The 14,600-nt window shown below is 44.5% G+C and overlaps 1 long non-coding RNA gene across 2 annotated transcripts in view; it reads right to left on the reverse strand.

Moving 5' to 3' along the window:
* LOC143809399 (uncharacterized) overlaps positions 1–13,350 on the reverse strand; it is a 38,161-nt gene extending 24,811 nt beyond the window's left edge. Inside the window, exons 1-3 of one of the 2 annotated variants that reach the window (XR_013222264.1) lie at positions 13,330–13,350; positions 12,781–13,220; positions 5,573–5,627 (exon numbers count right to left, since the gene is read on the reverse strand). This is a non-coding gene — a long non-coding RNA (uncharacterized LOC143809399). The other variant, XR_013222263.1, reaches the window with a different exon arrangement.
* Between the last annotated feature and the right edge of the window lie 1,250 nt (positions 13,351–14,600).

Raw genomic sequence — 14,600 nt, forward strand, 5'->3', positions numbered from 1 at the left:
TAGGCCCCCCATTAACCCAGCATGAGCCTAAAGACCGTACTTATTGTATATGCCAGTCCAGTCAAAAGGACCTTCAGATTAGCAAAAAACTCCACTTTACAAACTGGCCCATGAGCCACCGAGCGTCTCTGCTAGCATTGCCGAGAAGAAGACAAAGGACGGAGGCTGGAACGCAGCAAGATAAGCTTGTGACAATCCGGGGGGGGGGGGGGGAAAGGTGTCCTACTGAATATTTAGGCATCCTTCCATTTGAGGTATACATCAGAAAATCCTCCCAGTCAATTGTTAACAGATCCAGCTGCAGCCGGACTTACACAATGTATGGAGTCGGGAATGGGAGCTGCGCCATCCCGGTTCCATACACTGTATATCTGACCGCAGTGGGACCTGCTGAACGTGAAGGTATCAGGTGTTGAACCTCTACAGATCTCATATGTATGTCCTATCCTAAAAAAAAAAATAATAATAATAGGTCACCAATGAGAAAGTCCTGGACAACTTCTTTAAATCTACTGAATACTCTCTAGTTCCTTTTTTTTGTTTTGTGGACATAAATGCTCCACATATGTTTAAAGGGGTTGTCCACTACTGGGACGACCATGAGGAATAAGGGGTTGTCCAAGAGAACTCCTTTACTGTTCAATAAATCTGTACAGTTGTCTTTTACAAATTACCGTATTTATGATACAGCTGTATGTAGATAAGACTCTGTTGCTTTTCTGAACGTACACTAAATGGACAAAAGTATGCACCCCCTGTAGGATACACCTACAGGAGCTTTTCTGGCCTCCCATTCCACATCCATAGACAATAATATGAAGTCGGCCCCTTTGCAGCTATAACAGCTCCCGCTCTTCTGGGAACAATTTCTACAAGATATTGGAGAGATCTATGAGAATGTTTGCCCATTCATCCAGGATAGCATTCGTGAGGTCAGACATAGATGTTGGACGAAAGGCCGGGTTCACAACCTCTATTCTAGTTCATTCCAAAGGTGTTGAGGCCCGGGCTCTGTGCCCCGGTCATGTTCTTCCACCAAACTCCTCCAACCATGTCTGTATGGACCTTGTGCACTGGGAACAGTCATGGAAAACAGAAACGGGTCATCACCAAACTGTTTCTACAAACTGGAAGCTACTATTGTCCACAATATCTTGTGATGAAGGATTAAGATTTCCCTTCACTGAAACCAATTAAGGCCGATCACTGAAAACAAGCGCATAGTATTATCCCTCCTCCACCATCTGTACAGCTGAACAATACAGTCAAATGGTTAATGTTCTCCTGGCGTCACCAAACCCAGATTCGTCCATCAGACGCCAGATAGAGAAGTGTGATCCATCACTGCACAGAACACGTTTCCTCCAGAGTCCAATGATGGCAGCTTTACACCACTCCATCCGACGCTCGGCATTGTGCTTGGTAATGTAAGGCTGCATGCAGCTGCTCGACAATGGAAACCGACATCAAGTCGCTCCCAGCAGGGCCACAGTTTTTCTGCTAGTGTTAGACTGTCTGACAAATCATATTACAATGTGCATGGCCAGCCTAATGCCAATTTCATATGAAGCCAATGCAGTAGGAAGCTCAGAGGATGTATGAAGTGCAAAGTCACGACCACAAATGACTGCGTTCATTGTGCTAATATCTGGCACATCCAACCATTAGTGACAAGCATTGAGAAAGATCTGAGACATCAGATTCTTATCCAATTTTTAGAGACAAAGTTTGGGGCAAGGGGGAACAGGACACCACCTGCTGAACTGAATGCAAGCTCTTGCTGCTTTTTATATTTCTATATAAATGTTTAAGGTAGTGAGAAATCTGTGAAGAATGAATGAATTGTCCACCCCTTTCTCAACAAAGGAATTAGGTTGGGGTATTTCCTAAAGATATTCGGCATTATTATGGAGCCAACAGAGGGAGAGAAGTAAGGGAGTCACGGCATGTAATTTAGAAGTAGCCTGGTACCATCTTCACAAACATTTGAAGCCCAGGCCATGCAACAAGATCTTTGGGTTTCCAAAAAAGACAGACTCAAATCGGAGTTCATGAGGAGAGATGGAGAGACAAAACCGCAGGAATCCATATAAATCGGTAAGAGAGAGTGTCTTCCTAATCCACGATCTGAGCGCAGTCCAGCGCTGTCTCAGAGAGCACAAAAGATGTGGATAATGAAGGACAAGGTTCTTGGGTTTTGGTTTTGTATGTGAAGTGAGAACCACGAGGTCAGCTAGAGAAGATCCAACATTAAATAAACTAGGTCATTAAGACTTGATCATCAGGATGGAAAACATTGGAGACTGAGAATAAGAAAACTTTTTTCTGAGGCACTTTGGAATTGGAGAACATCTTCACAGGCAGTGAAGTCTGGTCAAGAGGTGATGATCAGAAGGGATGAAAAGAAAGAAAATTCCACGTGGACCAAAAATGTAGTGTCTATGTGGAGATGCAAAACGGAATACACTTTGTATTACATTTGGGAACATTCGTCCGCTTTTGAAGCTTTCTTTTATCATATTAGGATGAAGAACTGTAATTCCAGTTTTGCTCATCCTAAAACTCCCACTTCCTAATAATTGTTGTCCTATAAGCTGAGATATCAGGCACCCACTTCTTTAGACATCAAAATGACCCTGATCAAAAGTTTACATACCCTGGTGATATTGGCCTGATAACATGCACAGAAGTTGGCACAAATGGGTTTGAATGGCTACTAAAGGTAACATCCTCACCTGTGACCTGTTTGCTTGTAATCAAAAGCTTAAAAGCTGAGTGAGTTTCAGGGATCCAGACAGGCTCTTGCATCTTTCATCCAGCCACTGACGTTTCTGGATTGTGAGTCATGGGGAAAGCAAAAGAATTGTCAACGGATCTACAGGAAAAGGTAGTTGAACTGTATAAAACAGGAAAGGGATACAAAAAAAGGTATCCAAGGAATTGATGCCAGTCAGCAGCGTTCAAACTGTGATTAACAAATGGAAAATCAGGGGTTCTGGAAAAACAAAACTATGGCCAGGTAGACCAACAAAATTGTCCTCCACAACTGCCAGGAAAATTGTTCGGGATGCCAAGAAAAACCCACAAATAACATCATCTGAAATACAGGACTCTCTGAAAACTAGCGGTGTGGCTGTTTCAAGATGCACAATAAGGAGGCACTTGGAAGAAAAACGGGCTACATGGTCGAGTCGCCAGAAGAAAGCCATTACTGTGCAAATGCCATAAAGTATCTCGCCTACAATACGCAAAACAGCACAGAAACAAACCTCAAAACTTCTGAAACAAGGTAATTTGGAGTGATGAGACCAAAATTGAACTTTGTGGCCACAACCATAAACGTTACATTTGGAGAGAGGTCAACAAGGCCTATGAAAAAAGGAACACCATTTCTACTGTAAAGCACGGAGGTGGATCGCTGATGTTTTTGAGATGTGTGAGCTACAAAAGGCACAGGAAACTTGGTAAAAGTTGAAGGAAAAATGAATGCAGCACGTTCTCTGCAAATACTGGAGGCAAATTTGCACTCATCAGCCTGGAAGCTGCGCATGGGACGTACAACATGACAATGATCCAAAACACAAGGCCAGGTTGACTGTCCTTGGCTACAGCAGAACAAAATGAAGGTTCTGGAGTGGTCATCTCAGTCTCCTGACCTCAATATCTTTGAGCCACTCTGGGGAGATCTCAATAGCGCAGTTCATGCTAGACAGCCCAGGAATTTACAGGAACTGGAGGCTTTTTGCCAAGAAGAGTGGGCAGCTTTACCCTCTGAGAAAATAAAGAACCTCATCCACAACTACCACAAAAGACTTCAAGATGTCATTGATGTCAGAGGGGGCAATACACAGTCTTAAGAAATGAGGAATGTAAACTTTTCATCAGGGTCATTTGGATGTTTTGGGTTAGAATTATGATTTAAAAAGAGAAAACACAGTAGTTTGACAATAAATGGCTTCACCCAACCACTAACCATGAGTGGAGAAAAAGTTTTGGTGTTATATTTCATATTCTCTGAAAAAAAGGACAAGAAAGCAAAAATTCTGCCGGGGTATGTAAACCTTTCAGCACAACTGTGATCAACATTACAAGCTTTCTACATTCATGATATTTTTATGTAATATTCCTCTTGGTGCCTATAGGCCAGAGCAGTTCTAGTGTCACCACTTGTGGATTATTAATCATGCTTAAAGGGGTTGTTTGGTGAAAACAAGTCATCACCTATGGACAGCATAAATAATAACTTACTGATCGGTGTGGGTCTGATAGCTGGATAGGCAGAACGGGGAATTTTTATCCCAGATGGGCCACTTTTATCCCCTACCAAATAAACTGAGAGGTCAGATGCCTGACCTCAGCTTCTTCATTTTCTATGAGGAGTAGGAAGCGCCCAGCAGCCCCAAAGGGCATGAATGGAACGTCACTCGAGTATGCGCACAGGTCTTTCCATTCAAACGGGGGCAAAAGTTCTCTATTTGGCCAATCGGTGCAGATTCCAGCAGTCGGAAGTCAAGACACCCACTGATCAATAAGTTCTCACCCAAGCCATGGATAGTTTGCATAGCTTGTTTTCACCAGAAAAAAACCCTCTGACTTTCTGTTCACTGGGTTACAGCAAAGCATCACACAAAACATGGGTCGGAATAAGTTTATATCAGGGCGGGAACTTAGGCTAAAGTCCCACCCACTATTACCTTCCAAAATAAATATAGCCGAGATAGTGCCTCTGGACACAACCCTCTGCAGAAGCATCACTATGGAATTTCAGCCTTGGAAAGACTACTTTCAGCTGGCTTCATTGGTCCAAGAGATGGCAAGCATGCATACTGGCAATCCACCGCCCGCCAAAGCCTTCCTCATCAACCGTGCCGAACCAACAGAAGCCCAGGCAAACGGGGAAGACCCCACCAACTACGACTCTCTAACATGCCTGATTCCCTTTGAGGATGAGCATCTAACCAGTCCAAAGACTCCCGATTCCTACCATCACAATGGACTTCAACCATCTCACAACCTGAGCCCTAATGAGCATTGTGACTACTCTTCCTACCCACCAAAAGCTCCTGACAACTTTCAGACTGAAATGGATCAGTCCTATCAAAATGATCCTGCCTTATCAGCAACTAAACGCAACGTCCGATCACGAAGTGCCATGTGTCATTTCTGTAGGCACAACGGAGAGTCGCGTCATGTTTTCACCGGCCACAACCTGAAGGATGAGCAAGGGAAGGTCTCCTGCCCCATTCTTAGGATGTATACCTGTTCATTGTGTGGGGCGACTGGAGATTGGTCGCACACTAAGAAATACTGCCCCTTTGGGGGGTATAATGACAGAAAGGTTGAGCGAAACTCCGCTGGCTACAGGATGAAACACTGAGCTGAAGAAAGAATCTGCAACCTTTATGTCCAATGGAGCCACAGTTCTGTTTTTCCCTTTAGGACCGGATTTTTTTTTTCTTTAAAGACTGGACCAGGACAAAGCTCATAATTTCATTTTATTTCTTGTATGGAGGTTCTCCATTGCTTTTATTTTATTGCAAGAAAAAAAGATTAAAATCGAACTTGACTGTACCTGGACCTTGACGAGAAGTCACCTTTATGTTACCAGAAAATTTTGCATTCTGGCCCTTGGGAGAGAAAAGAGATAAATGTAAAAAAACAAAATTGTACAAGTTATGTTGGCTTCATTTTGTTAGGGGTTTTGTAAAATTGGTTAAATAAAAAGTCATTTTTTTCAGCATACCGTATGTCATTTTTTTCTTAAAATATGATATTAACACATGTGAAAATCAATCTTGGGTAAAGTAAATTGCAGGAGTTAGGGTGTCAATGTGCCTCAAAATCCCTAGGATTTATATTTCTGGGTTATATTCTAATGATATCGATTAAAGCTTTTTAGATGGGTTTCCCAAAAAAGTTCAGTTGTACCTAGGTGGGGTGCAATGGACCAATTGGCATCATCATAATACATAAAACGAGTGACAAACAATGCTGATTTTTACATTTTAAGTCCAAATAAAGCAATATAATAACACATTAAACACCCCTTTCTAGAACATTTACACAATATTAGTGTAAATTGGTGTATTTATTGTTTTAGCTTATGCATAGTATGAATCTAGTCACATTTGCCTAGCTCCTCCTATTTGTCAGTTTTGCTCATTTACAAAGACCATTTCTTCTTAGCAGTGGGAACAATTACATGATCTAAATTTAGGTGATTCTACAAACAGTGCCATAAAAAAGGGGATGTCCAGGTCTACAATGCTGATGACCTAACTACCGTAATCAATATTAATTTACATTGTGAGCCACCAAAAGAGACAGCAATGATGATAATGTCTGTTAAGTGCTGCGGAGTATGATGGCGCTATATAAATAAAAGCATAATAATAAAATACCTGATTGTTGAGGTACAACATCCAGCACCTCCAGTAATCACCCCAGGGCCAGAACATCTCTAGGGCCAAAATACCACAGCTTTGTACACTGAGAGACCCTACTAATGTTAATTCAATCTGTGCTGCAGTGCCTGATTACAGCCAGTAGACGGCGTATGGAGCTGTAACTTACTGACTCCGTACACTGTACCCCTGACTGCCGCGGAACCTCCTAAGAGCTGATCGCTGTGGGTACCGAGTGTCAGACCATCACAGATCTGATACTGATGACCTATCCAAAGAAAGGTCATCAATATTGTAACCCTGGACAATCACTTTAATTTGCCAAAGTCACCTTTATGTATGTGCGACCCTTTGAAAAATGGCCGCTAAAAAATATTAGAATAATAATACAACTTCTCTCTCTTATCTGGGGAAGTGGGGGGGGGGGGGGCTGTCTTGACACATAAGAGAGATACAAGAGTTATCCAGAACACAAAAGTGAATATGTGAGAAAATTGACACCTAGAAAAATTGAGAGAGTGATCTGCCACCTAAGGGAGAGAAAAGATTGGATTTTGCCTATCTATATATATAAAGCTGAGTGTGTGTATGTGTCAAGCCACGCCCACTCCAGAGCCCCGCCCACTCCGTATAGCCACAGGGAAAGAGCCCCTGGTCTAGGGACACCCTACAACAGTTCTGCCACACAGCTTGGCCTCACATAAATTGTACACACAGCTCTGCTGCAGGGACCCTCCGATCCCATGTATACGGGGTTACTATACTTCCCCCAGTGATGTGATATAAGACCCTGCTCTGTGACACGAGCTGACACTTCTACTCCAGCATCAGCACAGCCCTGCGTCTGACTCCTCCTCTGAAGCACGTGATTGGTCACATGGTCATGACATCATCACAGGTCCTTTAGCTGCCCAGGATCTTGCATCTACTGAGAGTTCAGGCAGGGAAGAGAGGAAAAAAGCAGCACCAGGCGGCGCGGGGTGGTGCCATCCCCTCTGGCAGCAGTGACAGCCCCTCTCTGGAGTTTCACTCTGTCTGCGCTGCTCGCTGCCGCCAATATGCTGATTGGACATAAAGCCCAGAAACTCTCTGGACCCGGGATTGGATCTGTGCACCAGCTGCTGGCCTGGCAGGAAGAAGGAAAGAAGAAATCTGAGAAACTCATGGTTTGACACCCAAGAGAACGAAGGAAAGATTAGTCCATTGTCCATGAGAGATAAGATTAGGCTAGCTCCTTGGAAAAGGAAATGATCTGACACTTAGGGTACCGTCACACAGTGGCATTTTCATCGCTACGACGGCACGATTCGTGACGTTCTAGCGATATAGTTACGATCTCGCAGTGTCTGACACGCAGCAGCGATCAGGGACCCTGCTGAGAATCGTACGTCGTAGCAGATCGTTTGAAACTTTCTTTCGTCGCAGGATCTCCCGCTGTCATCGCTGGATCGGTGTGTGTGACAGCGATCCAGCGATGCGTTCGCTTGTAACCAGGGTAAACATCGGGTTACTAAGCGCAGGGCCGCGCTTAGTAACCCGATGTTTACCGTGGTTACCAGCGTAAAAGGAAAAAAAAAAAAACCGTACATACTCACCATCTGATGTCCGTCAGGTCCCTCGCCGTCTGCTTCCCGTTCTGACTGTCTGCCGGCCGGAAAGTGAGAGCAGATCACAGCGGTGACGTCACCGCTGTGCTCTGCTCTCACTGTACGGCCGGATCTCAGTCAGAGCAGGAAGCGGATGGCAAGGGACCTGACGGACATCAGATGGTGAGTATGTACGGTTTTTTTTTTTTTACTTTTACGCTGGTAACCACGGTAAACATCGGGTTACTAAGCGCGGCCCTGCGCTTAGTAACCCGATGTTTACCCTGGTTACCCGGGGCCTTCGGCATCGTTGGTCGCTGGAGAGCGGTCTGTGTGACAGCTCCCCAGCGACCACACAACCACTTACCAACGATCACGGCCAGGTCGTATCGCTGGTCGTGATCGTTGGTAAATCGTTATGTGAGATGGTACCCTTAAGGTACCTTCACACTCAGCAACTTTGCAATGTTTGACACGCAGCAGCGATCTGGATCCTGCTGTGCCATCGCTGGCGGAGCTAGAAGTCCAGAACTTTATTTCGTCGTCAAGTCGGCGTGTATCGTCATGTTTGACATCAAAAGCAACGATGTCAGCAATGTTTTACATGAAGCTAACAACCAGCGAGAACGATAAGTGAGTCGCCGTTACGTCACTGGATTGCTCCTGCATCGTTCTGGAGTTGCTGTGTTTGACGTCTCTACAGCGACCTAAACAGCGACGCTCCAGCGATCGGCTCGTTGTCTGTATCGCTGCAGCGTCGCTGAGTGTGACGGTACCTTAAGGAAGGCCACAGCAGTAGTGGTCCAGCAGAAAAAATGCCCCCATACACATAAAGCTAATGTTGACGGGTTTGGCCAACATTCTAACGTGTATGGCAGTGCAGGCTGACAGATCATTGAGAGAGATGGTGAACGTGCATGTCGGATTTCAGACAGCCAATTGCATTGTTCTCCCAGAGATAAGACAAGAGCTGATGTGTCTGTAGGTGGTTTTTATAGAAAACACAGAAGCGCTAGGCCGAACAAACAATCCTGTGTATAGGAGAGTTTGCTGAGATGGCTATAGATGAAGCATGTGTGCGGAAGCTAAGGAAGGAATGGTCTGGTATTTATAAAAGATGGGGAAGGAATGGTCTGGTATCTACAAGAGTTGAGGAAGAGACTGGTAACTATTACCTGGTCTAGTCTGACGTCTACAAGAGCTGATCAAGGAATAGTCTGATGTCTAAAAGATCTGAGGAAAAAATAGTCTGGTATCTATGATAGCTGAGGAAGGAATGTTCTAATTTCTACAAGAGCTGAGGAAGGAATGGTGTGGTATCCATGAAAGCTGAGGAAGGAATGGTCTGTTGTCTACAAGAGCTGAGGAAGGAATGGTCTAGTATCTACGAGAGCTAAGGAAGGAATGGTTTGGTATCTTTAAAGAGCTGAAGAAGGAATGATATGATGTCTACAAGAGCTGAGGAAAAAAATGGTCTGATATCTACGAGAGCTGAAGAAGCAATGGTCTGGCATCTAGGGAAGCTGAATAAGGAATGGTCTGGTATCTACGAGAACAGAGGAAAGAATGGCCTGGTATCTACAAGAGCTGAGAAAGGAATGGTCTGGTAACTACAAGCGCTGAGGAAGGAATAGTCTGGTATCTAAGAGAGTGAAGGAAGAAATGGTCTAGTATTTAAAAGAGCTGAGGAAGGAATGGTCTAGTATCTACGAGAGCTGAAAGAAGAATGGTCTGGTATCTACAAGAACTGAAGAAAGTAACGATCTGTTATCTACGAAAGCTGAGGAAGGAATGATCTGATGTCTACAAGAGCTGAGGAAGGAATGGTCTGGTATCTACAATAGCTCAGGAAGGAATGGTCTAGTATCTAGGAGAGCTGAAGAGGGAATGGTCTGGTATCTACGAGAGCTGAAAAAGGAATAAGCTGGTATCTACGAGAACTGAGGAAAAAATGGTCTGGTATCTAAGAGAGCTATGGAAGGAATGGTCTAGTATTTAAAAGAGCCGAGGAAGGAATGGTCTGGTATTTTCAAGAACTGAGGAAGGAATGGTCTGGCATCTACAAGAACTGAGGAAGGAATGGTCTGGCATCTAAGAGAACTGAGGAAGGAATGGTCTGGTATCTATGAAAGCTGAGAAAGGTATGGTCGAGTATCTACAAGAGCTGAGGAAGGAATTGTCTGGTACCTACGAGAGCTGAGAGAGCAATGGTCTGGTATCTACAAGAACTGAAGAAGGAACGATCTTTTATCTACGAAAACTGAGGAAGGAATAGTCTGGTATCTAAGAGAGCTGAAGAAGGAATGATATGATGTCTACAAGAGCTGAGGAAAAAAATGGTCTGATATCTACGAGAGCTGAAGAAGCAATGGTCTGGCATCTAGGGAAGCTGAATAAGGAATGGTCTGGTATCTACGAGAACGGAGAAAAGAATGGCCTGGTATCTACAAGAGCTGAGAAAGGAATGGTCTGGTAACTACAAGCGCTGAGGAAGGAATAGTCTGGTATCTAAGAGAGTGAAGGAAGAAATGGTCTAGTATTTAAAAGAGCTGAGGAAGGAATGGTCTAGTATCTACGAGAGCTGAAAGAAGAATGGTCTGGTATCTACAAGAACTGAAGAAAGTAACGATCTGTTATCTACGAAAGCTGAGGAAGGAGAGCTAAGAAAGGAATGGTCTAGTATTTAAAAGAGCCGAGGAAGGAATGGTCTGGTATTTTCAAGAACTGAGGAAGGAATGGTCTGGCATCTACAAGAACTGAGGAAGGAATGGTCTGGCATCTAAGAGAACTGAGGAAGGAATGATCTGATGTCTACAAGAGCTGAGGAAGGAATGGTCTGGCATCTAAGAGAACTGAGGAAGGAATGGTCTGGTAAATCGAGAGCTGAGGAAGGAATGGTCTGGTATCTACGAGAGCTGAGGAAGGAATGGTGTGCTATCTATGCGAGTTGAAGAAGGAAAAATCTGCCATCTATAGGAAAGAATGGTCTTGTATTTTCAAGAACTAAGGAAGGAATGGTCTAGTAGTATCTACGAGAGTTGAAGGAATAATCTGGTATTTATCAGAACTGAGGAAAGAATGGTCTGGTATGTCTATGAGAGCTGAGTAATGAATAGTCTGATACCTTCGAGAGCTGAGTAAGGGTACTGTCTCACAGCCTCACTTTTGTCACTACGACGGTACGATCCGTGACGTTCCAGCAATATCCATACGATATCGCTGTGTCTGACACGCAGCAGTGATCAGGGACCCTGCTGAGAATCGTACGTCGTAGCAGATCGTTTGGAACTTTCTTTCGTCGCTGGATCTCCCGCTGTCATCGTTGGATCGGTGTGTGTGACACCGATCCAACGATGCGTTCGCTTGTAACCAGGGTAAACATCGGGTTACTAAGCGCAGGGCCGCGCTTAGTAACCCGATGTTTACCCTGGTTACCATCGTAAAAGTAAAAAAAAACCAAACAGTACATACTCACATTCCGGTGTCCGTCAGGTCCCTCGCAGTCTGCTTCCCGCTCTGACTGACTGCCGGCCGTAAAGTAAGAGCAGAGCACAGCGGTGACGTCACCGCTGTGCTGTGCTTTCACTTTACGGCGGCACTCAGTCAGAGCGGGAAGCAGACTGCGAGGGACCTGACGGACACCGGAATGTGAGTATGTACTGTTTGTTTTTTTTTTACTTTTACGATGGTAACCAGGGTAAACATCGGGTTACTAAGCGGCGGCCCTGCGCTTAGTAACCCGATGTTTACCCTGGTTACCCGGGGCCTTCGGCATCGTTGGTCGCTGGAGAGCTGTCTGTGTGACAGCTCCCCAGCGACCACACAACGACTTTCCAACGATCACGGCCAGGTCGTATCGCTGGTCGTGATCGTTGGAAAGTTGCAGAGTGTGACAGTACCCTAAGAAGTGGTCTGATGTCTATAAGAGATGAGAGTACAGCACCCACCATGGAATCAATGGTGCTATATAAATAAATAACAATAATAATAATAATGAGGGAAGAATAATCTGATGTCTACAAGAGCTGAGGTGTGTTGAGAAAACATTAATCTGGTATCAAGAAGCAATCTGCTTGCAAGCTAAAGACATAATTGGAGGTGTAACTGGAGACATGCATATAGGAATAAGGCTGCTATTAGTGGATATTATACCTATTATTATTAGTTTTTGTGTTACTGGACATTATAATATGGCATATACAGTATAAAACTAATTTTCCGTTTTATTACACAAATTGCTACTTGTATTATTAAGGAATTGATGTTCTCCCTTGGTAATTTGAGTGGTTGAGTTTCCTTTGCTTACATAAACTATAAATTAATGAAGTTTTCTAATGTAATTAGATTCATTAACCTGACCGCTCTGCTGAGAGCTTATATACGCTAAAAGCTTTGCAACCACAACCTGCAGTAAATCCGCCCTATATTCCCATGTGGTTGGCTTTCCCAGGCTGCATACTGACAATAACCCTATGTTCGGATGCAAAACATATCTACCACAATGACTTACGGTACTTACGTTCAATCTCCAAGGGCAGTAGTTGACTAGAATTATTGGTACTATTATATATCAGAGTGGATTCATTAGGACAAAATTGTACCTGAAGCAGCTATCTCCTGCAAAAGAATCTGCCACATATCAAGAAAAGCAAGAATAAAAGTATATCTGCACCAAGAACATGAGAGCTGCAGAGAGTGCTACCACAGCAAGATAACACAAATTTACTGCAAAAACACAGTTATTTTTTTTCACACTTGTATCCAATGAGTGCATGTACGCCATTGTATACCTGCACAGTCACATCCGTCAGAACCTTTCATTATACAATGGGAAATCTCCCGGCAGGGCCGGCTTCAGGCTTTTGTGGGCCCCGAATGAGTCTTGTAACGCCTTTGGGAGGAGAGCGCCCTAAAGTGGACCCTCAGGGCCGTGGTACCGAACCTCTCCTGGGTGAGCTGAACCTAGTGATGCAACCCCTATACAGGGATCGTCAGGGGCAAGCCCAGGGGTCCCAAATACCACGACTGCCAGTACCGAGAGGGCGGCTCGTAGGGGCAAGGATTAGGAAGGCACGAAGAGTAGCGGCTCGCAGATTTGTGACGAGTCACTGGGCGCAGGGTAACCAGGTGTTCAGGCAAGCGAGGGATAGGTCCTGGGGCTACTGGAGTTAAGCTGGGCACGCGGAGCAGGACCCAGGAGCCACCGAAGATGCTTAGGCGGCAGGCAGTGCTGAGGAAAAGACAAAGACAAGGCAGAGATTAGAGGAGTACTTAAACTAAAGTACAGGGGAGTACAGAGGAGTACACGGGGGACCTGAGTATCAGCAAAGCAAACTAACACGATAATCAGGCACTTCCCCATAGAGGAGGCTGCCTGAAATACCCTGTACCTCACAGCTATTGGCTGAAAAAGTACTTCCAGGTTAGGACATGCCGGCTCTTTAAATCACAGAAAGAGAGCGCGGCCGCGTCCTAAGAAGTGCCAAGGGGCATGCGCGAGCTCCGAGAACTAAGAGGCAGAACAGGAAGAGCTGCAGAGGGAGAGGTATGGCGAAGTCTCCGATTGCAGCATGCAGGGATGCTGGAGGCACAGTAGGCAGAGCAGGGTGAGAGGCGAAAGGCCGAGGGGCAGCCGTAGCGGAGGACCTAACAAGTCTCAGTGGGCCCTTTAACACATACCACAAGTCATGATGCACAGATAAGAAATACAAGTATCACAATGCCAAAGATTTCACTTACTTCTTACATTACATGAGTGATATCTATTGTAAATTCTACAAGAGCTCAGAAACCGACGAATCCTCGCAGTGCACAGCACACAGAGTGAATGCAGACTTATTTTAGACTGGACAGTATAGTCCTCTATACAGTATTATGGGCACCACATAGTCCTCTATACAGTATTATGGGCAACCACATAGTCCTCCATACAGTATTATAGGCACCAAATAGGCCTTCAAACAGTATTATAGGCACCACATAGTCCTCCATACAGTACAATGGGCTCCAGATAGTGCTCCATACAGCACTATGGGCACTACATAGTCCTCCATACAGTATTATAGGCACCAAATAGGCCTTCATACAGTATTATAGGCACCAGATAATCCTCAATACAGAATTATAGGCACCACATAGTCCTTCATACAGTATTATGGGCACCACATAGTTCTCCATACAGTATTATAGGCACCAAATAGGCCTTCATACAGTATTATAGGCACCAGATAATTCTCCATACATTATAGGCACCACATAGTTCTCCATACAATATTATGGGCACCATATAGTTCTCCATACAGTATTATGGGAACCACATTGTCCTCCATACAGTATTATGGGCTCTACATAGATTTCCAAATAGTATTATGGGCACCGCATAGTCCTGCATACAGTATTATGGGCACTACATAGTCCTCCATAGAGTATTATGGGTCCCATATATTGCTCCATACTGTATAATGGGCACCACATTGTCCTCCATACAGTATAATGGGACCCATATATTGCTCCATACAGTATAATGGGCAGCACATAGTGCTCCATACGGTATAATGGGCCCCGTATGTTGCTCCATACAATATAACGGGCCCCATATATTGTTCCATAC

The sequence above is a fragment of the Ranitomeya variabilis genome, chromosome 2 (genome assembly GCF_051348905.1).
Source record: "Ranitomeya variabilis isolate aRanVar5 chromosome 2, aRanVar5.hap1, whole genome shotgun sequence".
Classification (NCBI taxonomy): domain Eukaryota; kingdom Metazoa; phylum Chordata; class Amphibia; order Anura; family Dendrobatidae; genus Ranitomeya; species Ranitomeya variabilis.